Source organism: Hermetia illucens, chromosome 1 (assembly GCF_905115235.1).
Source record: "Hermetia illucens chromosome 1, iHerIll2.2.curated.20191125, whole genome shotgun sequence".
In the NCBI taxonomy this organism is placed as follows: Eukaryota; Metazoa; Arthropoda; class Insecta; order Diptera; family Stratiomyidae; genus Hermetia; species Hermetia illucens.
The window spans coordinates 218,622,780-218,635,128 of NC_051849.1; the positions used below are offsets into that span (position 1 = coordinate 218,622,780).

Consider the following 12,349-nt stretch of genomic DNA (forward strand, 5'->3'; position numbering starts at 1 on the left):
TATTCGCTTCACTTGCTCTTTATCGATTTCAAAAAAGCTTTCGAAAGCCTGAATAGGAATTTTATTTGGCTTACTCCATGCATTAAGGACATTCCAGAGTAATTAATAGCCATTATTAGAGCGACATATGATGGTCCAAAATGTCACGTGCTGCACCGAGACAAAATCTCAGAGGATTTTGATGTCCAAAATGGAGTCACCAGGGTTGCATTTTGTCATCGATATTGTCTCTTTTTATTATCGGGAACGTTCTTCATGCTACCTTGCCCGGAGGACGTGAAAAAATTCAATGGACGATGACATTTTCCCTCATACACCTCGACTACGCTGATGACATCTGCTTGCTCTCTCATCGGGCTATGGAGACGGAGCGACGGAGATGGTGTTACGTTTTAATTCCTCAAGGTTCTCAGTCTATCGGGTTACCGCACTCTTCCTATCTGCATTAATGGGCAGAGCATCGAAAGCGTTGGTCAATTTATATATCTAGGAAGCGTGGTTTCTGTTGAGGATGGCACCGAACTGGATGTTGCCCGAGGCATTAACAACGCTAAATCCGCTTTTTTTAGCTGCCTTGTCTCAAATCTGAAAATTCAGCTATCTCAACACCAAGGTTAAGTTGAGACTGTTCCATTTTAGTGTTCTTTCTGTGTTCCCTTATTGGAACAGAAGCCTTCGTGCACACGTGTTTACGTCCTGCTGGCTTGATACTATCAAAAATGAAGAATTTAGTCGGCGCGGTGACCTGGTATTTGTAAGCAATGTCAGATTGAAGGGCGGAAGTGGCAGTGGATAAGTCACATATTAAGGAAGGGCGACAAATGCATTACTGGCTATATCATGCAGTGGAATCCAACCTCCCAAGATGACCGACGAGTGGATCGCCCCAAGGGCACTTGGTGCAGAATAGTAGAGGTGGAGTGCGGGCGTCTCCGGAAGTTTTGGAGGAGCTGAAGCGCATTTCAGAAACCGGAAACGCTGACGCGTGGATATGGTTGACGTACTATACCCCACCAAGGAGTAAATGACAATCATATATGTCCTGCGGTCAGTTTGAATCCGATTAATGTCATCAGGTTTCTTACATAATATACCGTCAAAGGTTCGGTCCTGTTACAATCTTTTTTTGAGACTTGCTGCATATCGTGGGGGAGAAGTGCCCATGTACTCATTCACAAGTGATCTAGTTTTTGATTTTTTTTTCGGTTTAGCATATTCTCTGGTTAATAAAGCGCGTACGACCGCGAGCTGTTGGCGATTTACAGCAGTGTCCGTCACTTCCGTCAGTATCGGGAAGGTTCCAAGTTCTTTTTGTTAACAGACCATAAGCTGCTGACATACGCGTTTGCTCAGCCTCCCTTCATCAGCGAAGTTGAGCAGCCCATGGACACGGAGCTGATACGCAAACGCTGCGGTTCAGACAAGAAAATCGTATGCGGGCGGCCTAAAGCGATTCCAATGTTTGACCAGAGTACATTTACTCAATCTTTGTTGCCGTGGATACTGCGCGGAAGCCTCTGTCGCCGCCCTACTCTGGACCACATAAAGTACTTCAGCGTCTGTTGGACATCCTTAACGTGTATACCGAGAGACTCAAGCTAGCGTTCGCGGAAGCGAAGAGAAAGTTTCCTAAGCAGTTCTCGTCAACGTCAACGAGTCGCGTGAGACCATTGTATTGCCTATGCAAGCAATGCTTCCCCCGTCGGCACAAGGACGTATCCGCCAAGCAGGAATCACGTCCAGTTTAATAACAACAGCAGTGACCGTTCATCGTGCAGCCAATATTGGAATGTCACTCGGGAGGGAGTACTATGCCGACCGGAGGTTGCCGCGGTCCCCACCAGGAGCGCGAGGTGTTTGGCACTAGTGGAACTGAAGCAGTCATCCGGTTAACACCTAACCTGTAATTCGTTAAACTTGTTAAATTCCTTTTCGCTTAAATATGCTCTCCAGTTTTTAGGTATTCACCAAAAAAGGTTCGAATCTACGCGCAGATACGGATGCAATATGATATCCAATCTGTCGCAATGAAAGCCAGTCTATAATTTTAAGCTTCCACTCAAAATACCTAAAAATATCTTCCAATGCATGCAAATGCATTCCACTTAATTCACACTTCTCCAAAGTTGCTCTAGATATTTGGATACGTATTGTGAAATTAATCGAGATATTGTCGTTTATAAATAGATACATATCTCGATTGAATTTTATGGACTTTATCCCGTCCGACGGCTCACGTGCCTTTCAACTAACAAGTGGGCAAATCCATCAACACATTCCATATAGTCCAATCTTTCGATATAGCCCGATAAATTTTATTAGGCTTTTATGAGCCCCACTTACCCCCGGACGCCAGCACATATTTCATGAACCGGATTGATTACTCAACGATTTCTTCGATTAGATAGCAATTGGCAATCATAGCTGACTTTGAGGATTTCTCGTGGTGTAGGTTCGCCGATGGTTAATTAGCGCCAAATGGTTATAGGAGTGTATCCATATGGGCTGTCTGTGCGGCTTCAATTGTACTCCCCCCAGTGGGCCATGGAAGTCCATAGTTCAAATCCGAAATCAATGAGTAATGCTCACTATTGCGGAGCCCGGCAATCAGCCACCTCGAAATCGCAAATATGGTTCGATTTATCGCATTCCAATTACATAATGGATATCTATCTACAGAGGGGGTGGTGGGCAAGCTTCGAGGTCATGATGGGGTTGTTTATGTTGGGGGAGAGTCTGAGTGAATGTGCAACATGTTCCAAAGTCCACGTGAGTGCACTTATCAGAGCTCGTGTGCATAAATTAAGTTTGCTGCGTGGAGCTGCCGAACAGCTGTTTGCCCCCATTGTCGTCATTTGCTGGTCATGCCTCGTAATTTCTCTGCTATTTTCCGCTGAGAGATTGTTTATATCAAAGTTCCCCACGCTTTTCCTGTAATGTACGCATGACTGTGAGAAAATTGTGGCACAGTTTTTACAGCAAGTGGCGAAATTTTTTGTTGTGTTACCTTAGCAGGAATTGGGTTTAGAGGGCTAAGAAAATGAGGATTCTTGGTTTTGTTTTACCTTTTACCTTTTAGGAGATTTATTAAACTGGAACGAGTTGAGTAATTCACCTTGCTGTAATCCATTCAGAACATGAAATTCTCTATTAGTAGTGAGATTTCCGTCCGTAATGACAAAGCACTTGTCATACAGCATACTACACATCACCCCGCTACAAGGTGGCTGGGAAACTCGTTCTTCAGGAGCCTGAAAATCAGTCCATCCAACCAGACGGTATCAAAAGCCTTCTCCGTGTCTATAAGGCAAGCACCTACGCACTCGCCATTGTTAATCCGCCAGCAAATATCAGACGTTATCTTCGTTATTGCATGTTTTGTCGAATGTCCAGATCGAAATCCGAATTGGGCATTCGACAATAATTTCTTCTTCTTCTTTCAATACCAAAACCTCAAACACTTTGATGGTGTTAGGCAGCAAACTGATTGAGCGGTAACTCTTAGAACTGGATGAATCCTTCCCTCTCTTTAAGATCGGGAATATTCGGGCTTTCTTCCATTATCCTGGAAAGAAGGAATTGTTCAATAAATTATTGAATAAGATGCAATAATTACGAATGGCAATGTCTGGTAAATGCCTGAGGACCACGTTGGGAATTTCATCCATACCGGATGATAGCTTATTGTTTACCCTTCTAAATATGGAAATTAACTCCACATATGAGATAAAGTAATCAAGCAGATTATCACTCGGTATGAGATCAGTCTGCATCGTAGGATTGAACTGGAGAACTGTAGTGTCATTCAGGCTATATTTGAAAATGTCCAAAAGTCGCGTTGACTCCGTTCTGGGCCGATGCACCGATTCAAAGTACTTCCCTATAATTTCGAGTTTCAGAGCATCATCCATCACGATGCGCATCAGCAGTTACATTATTCGTGTCTATACCTAGGTCAATAAGGTGTTGTATCTTGCTGCCACCGACTTTAATTCTCGGTACAGTTACTTGTGACTTCTTCGGGAATAACATATTTATCTTTGTAAACATGGAATCTGAATCACTTGGTGAAATACTCTTTCACTTCTCCCGCCATTGGGAGTTCACTTCATTTATGTAATATTGGCGGATAAGATCCCGCGCGATATTAAGGAGTGATTTGAACTCAACCAATATGGGATGATGACAGTCACCATATCTCCGATAGACCTTGTTAACGCGGGTAAGCAGAAGGTTTTTCACTTTTTTTGAACCGTTTTATGGCTGCAGTTTCATATCCTTCCATATTATTGCGAGGTTTAATCTTAGGGACGACTTGTTCAATTGTATCTAACGTCAAGGTCTCCAGCTTGAGAAGATACTGGAGTATTTCCTTGTTTGTTTAAATTTCAGGCTGTAGACGCCACTGTCCATCGACAGAAGGCGAACTCTTCGCCCATCAAACAGAACCTCAATGAGAATAGCGTTATGGTCGCTATCGTGAGGTAGGGTCTGTAGTTTCCGTTGAGGATTCTTAAAATTAAAGTTCCGACGCGCGTCAGCAATGCACAAATCCAGATAGGAATTTGCCCTGGGCCAGTTTGGACTCTCTGACCCATATAATTCGCATTTATACACTGTTATTGATCTATGCAAGGTTTGAGGAATACCCCTTTGGGATTGTTGTTTGTGGCGGCAGCCTGTTCCGTTTGAGTATCGTAAACAGAGAATGGAACTCCTCTGACAGCTCCTCAGACAGACTGACAGAATGTATAAATTTCCTCCTCTAGGTAGTGAAAACCGAATACAAGAGACTTCCATACATTCAAAGGTTTCAAATTCAGGCCTGTTAATATGCCTGAAACGATAATGGCGACCCACAAGTATTCCGGTATCACCTCGCCCACCACAATTTCGTCTATCGTTCCTCACAAATTCAAAATTTTTGAATGGCTCGAATACCTCGGACTGATGTGGGCTTCTGAAATCAAAACAATGTCAGGCTGTTGCCTGGCAGTGAAATCAAGGAGCTCCGCTCTTTGGTGGATTCCAATGATGGAATTCACATTAATCGCGGTGATCCGGAGACTATCCAGTGGTACCGCTGTGACTGCAGACTGTTATACTGTTTATTTTTGTACTGTGTACGTGTATTGTATGCTGCAAGTTTTCACACATGGTTAATATTTTATTGAAGACGGTGTTCATCTTGTTGGGGCATCTTAGCACCGCCCTGTCGAACTACTTCTGCAAACGGAATCCCCGGGACAACTGGCGCCGAAGGGACGGTACTGTTCAACGCCACTGACACCTTCGTCCTTTGGATCGATCTTGGCAGCTGCTGCCTTGTGACCTTAACAGTTGATATAGAAGGTTTTCTCCTTGCCCTCTGCTTCAGTCAGCGAACACTCGGCTGTGGTATGGCCTTTTCCGCACTTTACACATCGCAAGGTCATCTGACAGTTCACTGCCGAGTGGCCATAGCGCTGGCATCTTTGGCACTGGACTATTTTGCCCCTCAGCAGGCGCTCAAAACGAATCGTCTGGTAATTAAGCGACCTGATGTCGATCAGATCGCTTCCCCGGCTCTCCGGGCTTATCTGCACGAGGAAGTGCGGTAGGATTCGTTTTTTTCAAAACGGATCTCCTCATACTAAAGCGTGACACTGAGAGGAATCTGACCTCAGTTCCCGTCTCCCGGAGCATTTTGAGCATCTCATTGGGCTCTTCCTCCGCGGTCGGACCATTTTTAAGGTTTTGTGTAAAACAAAACCTTATTAAAATCGATTCACTGTCTGTCTGTCTGTCTGTCACACGCACTTTTCTTCAAAACGGCTAAACCGATTCGAACGAAATTTGCTGGATAGATGAGAACTATGAAATCCTACGCATACAGCAAGTGACATAAATTAAAGATAGAGTTTAAAGGGGGCCCCCCCCCCCATACATGGAAAGGGGGAATTAAAAAAAAAAAATTCACCGGATATAGTCGTGTAGGGCACAGTAGATCTACTATAGGCAGTACCCTTACAAAAATGACCCCACTTGCAAATGTGCTTGCAGAAGCTTATCTGTACACATCAGAGACGCTAAACAAGGAAAAGGCATAATCTTCGTCAAATCGTATTGGTAAGAGAGAGATCGGTGAGCTTCTGCTATTCTGATACTACGGCGGATCACCCATATAGCAAAAAGTTGTTTCACGTATTCACTTATACATAAGCAGAAACTTGCCAATCTCACCAATACATTGGCAAGTCCGGGCGGTATGTCAAACACAGCTGATCGGGTTTTCGGTACATCTCGCTCATGCTCAAGGGCAAAACAATTTGAAATCGTGTGTACTCGCACTGATTTCCCCCCTCGAGGGGCAAGGGGGAGTGAGGTAGCTGTCTAGTATCTAACTGTGGTGTAGGGTATCAAATGAAACGTCTCGATTAGTACTTTCCGAAATTGACATTAGTTTTGGCGTGTATTGCAACGTGTGTGAGTAAGCAGTAAAAATGTACGCACCTAAAGTGAGACAGAACTCATTTTCGGAAACTAACCAACCGAAAAATCTGAAAAAAATCAAGATAGTGCGCTTAGATGAAATCTAGACCTCAAAATATGTACCACTCCGATATCTGCTCAAATAAACTTACTAATAGTATATTACCAACTTTTAGAAATTGACTGAAAAACCTCCCTTAACTTCATCCTAGGAGTACTTAATTTTGCACCGGCATAGAGGACTTTCTCACATGCCACATCTTATGGAAATCCGACTATTAGTGTCAAAGTTAAAGCAGTTCAAACTTATCAATTTCCTCCGAATTTACCGCATCCTAAGCCATACAAGTAAGATGCTGACGTCATAATTGACAAGAATAATTGACATCCGAGTGAAATATTAAAATTCATGAAGAATCTACTTCTCCCTAGCCTTTTTTTGTATCTGTTGTAGGTTAAATTCTTGGTATTTGCTAATAATATTAAACTCAGAGTCCGGAGCGTATGAGGTTGACTATTTTTAATACAGGACTTTCCATCAAATGATTTATTTAAATTGCTTTCTAAAGACTAGAGCGCAATGTGACACGGAGCTGTTATGCACTCGTCGCTCCTCAAATCTTCTTCTTTATCTTCAGCCTTTGTCACGTTCACAAGCGATGTCGATCACAGAGAACACCAGTTGTGAAATGTCACTTCATCGAGGTCGTATTAATGCGTAAAACAATTTGATTATGCAATTTTCCATTGGCTAATAGCATTGACCCGAGATATTTAATTCGCTCAATTCTGGACAGGTTACTACAACTGACAGAACTGAGCAATTTAAATATCTCGTGTCAGTGCTATCGGCCAATGGAGAAATGCGGTATGCTTCTCACAAAGGGAAACACAAAACCTTTTATACCTGAAGCGCCAAGTTTTTGGTTTCTCGACTTGTTTAAGTTCTACTTGGGTTAATATTTTCATCAGTTAAAATTTTTGTTTCATTTTTGGGGACCATTTACGGATGAATTTTTACCCTTCAAACGTAGCACGGATACTTCTAGATTTAGGATATGCAGGCCTGATGCAAGAGGGAATTCACAGGGGGAATCCCCGGAATAGAAATTTCAATGGGAAAAATGGATAGTAGGTGGGCCCGCGTAACTTTCACCCCAGATCCACATGATTTTCACTCCGGGCCCAGTTTTCGCGTATAATTTTCATCCCAGGGGCCCGAATTTTCTGTTTACGGCCCTGAGGGTATGTGAATACTATCTCGATGGTAAATACTGAATCATATTTCTTCATTTCAGTGCGAGTTTGGCTTAGCTGTGGGTCTGAAAGTACACCTTCAACTGCTACACCAGAGTATTCCCAACGTGTTCAAGCGCTATTGCGATTCTCTGTACATTTCACCAACTCCCTGAAAGTTTCCACCGCTGGCTGGCCGGGTTCCGTCGCCAACATGCTTTTGGAGGCGGTGTGGACGCAAAATCGATAAAAAAGTCGCTTGTCTTGCGAGAGGCTTTCTCCGCTAGCTCGTCTAGTATGGGTTGAAAAATAAAAAGCGTTTGCCATGCTTTGAGCGAATTCAGTATTAAACTTGATTCCGTCTCGATTTTGGGGATTTTCCGTTTGGCTAGCTTCTTTGCGCGTTCCTCCGTTGCTATCTACGTTGCATGCTTCCTTAGTATCTGCATCTAGATTCGAGTATCAATCAGTGTCAACACGATGGGAATTTTCCGATGTTCCTCTGAAGTTGCAACCTGCTTCCGTGCATACATAGCATAGGTGACTTGATTCTAATGAATCTTGGTCTCATTCGTTTGGTGATGCCAATGGACTGAAGTTGGTTTGGTGTTTTGAGATAACAAGATACTCGCATCTTTGCTATTTTCGTTGTGTATCTTTGGTATTTCTGCCAAATTTATTTATGCTTCGGGTGCATTGATGGTTTCACGCATTCCATATGCTTCTCGGGCGTGTTGTGTATACTCCCCCCGCGCGTGAATTGTGTAACTGCGTTGCTATTTATGGTGGGATGCACACGATGCAAAGTGCATGATCGCGGTTTGGAACTCTTTGGAGGGTGTCAGGTATCGATAGGGTGTCTGGTCATACCGTGAGCATTAACTAGTAGTCGCGCACCAAGGTTACACCTGAACAGTTGATGATTTCACCTTTCGTGGCTTCCGACGTAGAATATTTGTGCTGAAGCAGAAAACGGGTTCGGGTTGCGCTTATCATATCAAGTTTCTGATACTATTCAGGCAAATACGTTTATGCTCTAAAAATACGCGGGCATCCACTAGTAGGAAGTCAGGCAAATAGGGACGGTTTATTTGTTGTGGTTGAATAACAATTGCATTCGGTCAATATTCAATAGGTCACTTGGACGCATGTTTACCAGTTCCTCTAATAGACTGCAAACACTTTATAAACATTGTCAGCCCACGGTATGAGGCAAAGTGCAAGAAGTCCGATTTGCTAGGTATCCGCATCGAAACAACCCCATTCCTACCTCATTTGTGATATGTGGACAATATGTTGAGCAAGACTATAGTGAACTGAACATTTGCTGTACATGCCAATACCTCGAGTGTGACTCTATCGTGGAAAGTTGTCGATTGGAAAAAGACCAGTGGAATCAATTGAAATCAACCTTTGCACACTGAACTCATTGTTCTATTTAATTGCACGCTGTTTGGTGACTATTTATTTTCGGCGAACGATTAGCGTTACACAATCAAGTAAGTATTTATATTGAGTCGTATCTATTATAGTACTCAGGCAAAATAGGAACAATGTAAGGGGGTATCAACGAGATTTAGAGGTCAGGTCACTACTTGAAAAATAACTTTGTTTTCGAAGGATTTCTAGTCAGATCGAGCCTGTCCAGGTGTATTTAAATTATACTAAAGTAGCTAAGGATATAGCCCCGACCCTTATATACAAAGGTCTGATATGTCAAGGTTCGATAATAACTTTTTAAAGTGACCTGCGATTGGGAGGATATGATCTCACCTCAGCCCCACGTTTCCATTTACTGTGCTCAAAAATATTTTCTCATGTGCATCCTTCGGACAACCTACGCCTTTCCACTGGATTGATCCGGAGTGTCATGGAAAATCTATTTAACTATTTAAATCCTAAATTCATCCCCTACAGTTTAGCATTCTCATAATCCCCATAGTCCCAAATTCCTAGTTTCTGTCTTCCCTTCCAGAATCCACAAAATTAACATCTATGTTCTTTGAAATATTTTATTTTTTAAACACAAAACCTTATTAAAATCGGTTTACTGTCTGTCTGTCTTTTTTTTTTTGTGAGGAGGTGGAAATCTTCAAAAGACACTGGTCTGGATACACCAGCGTGTGGGATTTTTAACTACTAAAACCACCCCCGACTCCCTCCCAGCCCCGCGGAACCACCATAAGGTATTACATCACGGGGCGAAGTCAGCTCACTCTAGCTTAATCCCATTTCTTCTATAATATAAGCGGCGCACGGGACCGCGCTTTTCTCCTTTCCTCTGCCTTTCGCAATTTATCTTGAATAAATGCGATCATGGATTTGACCGCATCCCAATTTTCTTGATGTGCTAGCATTTTCGGCGCCAGATTTTCTGGTACCAGCACTTCTCCTAGAGTGTCCTCTAGTTTCCTCCTTTCTTCCACAAATTTCGGGCAGTGGAAGAATACATGCTCTGGGTCCTCTGGGACTCCATCGCAATTTGGACAGTCGGGTGAGGTCTCCAATTTAAACCTGTGCAGGTATTGGCGATATCCTCCATGCCCCGTGAGAAACTGGGTGAGATTATAATTAATTTCACCGTGTCGTGTCTCCAACCACTCCTTGATGGCAGGAATGAGCCTGTGATTCCACCGACCCTTTCCCGAGCGTTCCCACCGCTCTTGCCATCTATTTATGGATCTCTCCCTCTCAGCGTTCTTCGTCTGTAATAAGGAAGAAATTGGCTTCGTGTTGTATATATTCGCCATCTCATCTGCCAAGATGTCAATCGGCATCATTCTTGAGATGACGAATGCATCTGAGACAGTCCTGAAGGCAGAGCATACCCTCAGGGCTGTCCTCCTGTATACTGCACTCAGTTTGTTAGTGTTAACTGACATGGTCGCATAAAGCATGATTGAGGTCACCACCTTGGCTATAAGCAACCTAGAGGTATGCCGTGGCCCTCCCACGTTCGGCATCATCCTCGCCAGGGCCATACTGGCAGTGGATGATTTATCACAAACGTACTGTACGTGTTGCTTATAGCTGAGCTTCCTGTCTATCACCACCCCCAAGTATTTGATGGTCGGATTGGAAGTGATGATATGATTCCCGATTCTTCCGGCGCTTCGTGATGAGGCCCGCTTCTGTTTTTTCCTCCGCAAGGGTCAGACCAGAGCTCTCTAACCAGCATTTGACAGCACTGATTGCCTCGCTTGAGTATAACTCAGCATCTTTGAGATGCTTTGCGACAACAACCAGTGCTATGTCGTCAGCGTAACCCACCATTGTGGCTTCCTCCGGAAGGGGAAGATTAAGTACATCGTTGTACATGATGTTCCACAGTAGTGGGCCGAATACGGAGCCCTGCGGGACACCCGCGGAAACAACGTGCTCCTGGGGCCTGTCATCGGTGTCATACCAGAGCCTCTTTTCAGTTAAGTAACTATCGACGATAGCAGCGAGATAGGCTTGAATACCAACCTTCGCTATGGATTTGCGTATTAGATTTCAATTAGCCGAATTGAATGCATTTTTCACGTCCAGGGTTACTACCACGTAATATTTGCAGGTACTACCCTTTCCTTGGATTGCATCTTCGGCCAAGCCAGTAACCAATTTGATGGCATCAATGGTTGATCTGGCTTTTCGGAACCCATACTGCCGATCTGAAAGGCCGCCTTGGCTCTCAACAACTGGGAGTAGTCTATTATAAATAACTCGCTCCAACATTTCCCCATAGTGTCTAGAAGACATATGGGTCTATAGGAGGACAGTTCCCCTGGCGGTTTGTCAGTCTTAGGCAGCAGCACCAGCTTCTGCCGTTTCCACGGTGCTGGGAAGATACCTTCGGGCATGCACGTTTCGAACAGCTCCGCGAACATATCCGGCCTACATTTGACGGCAAGTTTGAGGGCCTTATTCGGTATGCCGTCAAGACCCGGGGCTTTGCTGCTGCCTATTCGACTGCAGATCTCCAGCAGTTCGTCCCTGGTGACTGGTGGAATTGGCGTCACATTCAGGGGACGCTGGAAAGTGTCAGTAGCCCCCTCTTGTTGGGGAAATAACTCCTGGATTATTTTCAACAAGAGTGTAGGGCACTTGATCTGCGGAGATGATCGGCCTCTGAATCGTCCTGTCACGATTTTATAGGCGCTACCCCACGGATTTATGTCCGCTTCCAAACCAAGCTTCTTAAAACATTCCCTCTTACTCCGCTGGATGGCGAGCTTGAGGTTCTTGCGAGCTTCCTTATAGGCATGCTCCTTTTGCCCTTGATCGATCCTACCTATTGCCCTCTGAGCCGTTCGTCTGGCTCTGTGGCAAATCGATCGAAGGCTGGCAAGTTCTATATTTCACCAATAATTGGGTCTTCTAGTGGAGAATGAACACCTCCTAGGCATCGACGCGTCACATGCCTTAGAGATGCTTTGTGTAACATGGAGAGCTCTATCCTGTCTGTCTTTTTTTCCTTTTTTATACGTTGGAAGGTGGAAAGGTTCAAAACCTACCGCTGGCTCCTGCCATACGGTTATGTGAGACTTTTACTCACTAAAACCACCTCCTTCTCCTTCGCTTACCCCGCGGGACTGCCAATTCGGTATTACATCGCGGGGCAGGATCAGTTATGAACTGCGGCTTCTGTCGTTATTTGTAA

General features: G+C 44.1%; 1 protein-coding gene across 1 annotated transcript in view; it reads left to right on the forward strand.

Annotated features, from left to right (window-relative positions):
* The first annotated feature begins 8,044 nt into the window (after window positions 1–8,044).
* Window positions 8,045–12,349, forward strand: part of LOC119648835 (sodium-coupled monocarboxylate transporter 2) — a 67,352-nt gene continuing 63,047 nt past the window's right edge. The window contains exon 1 of the mRNA XM_038050704.1: window positions 8,045–9,206. The gene's annotated coding sequence lies outside the window, so the exon portion shown is untranslated. The remainder of the gene's footprint in view (window positions 9,207–12,349) is intronic.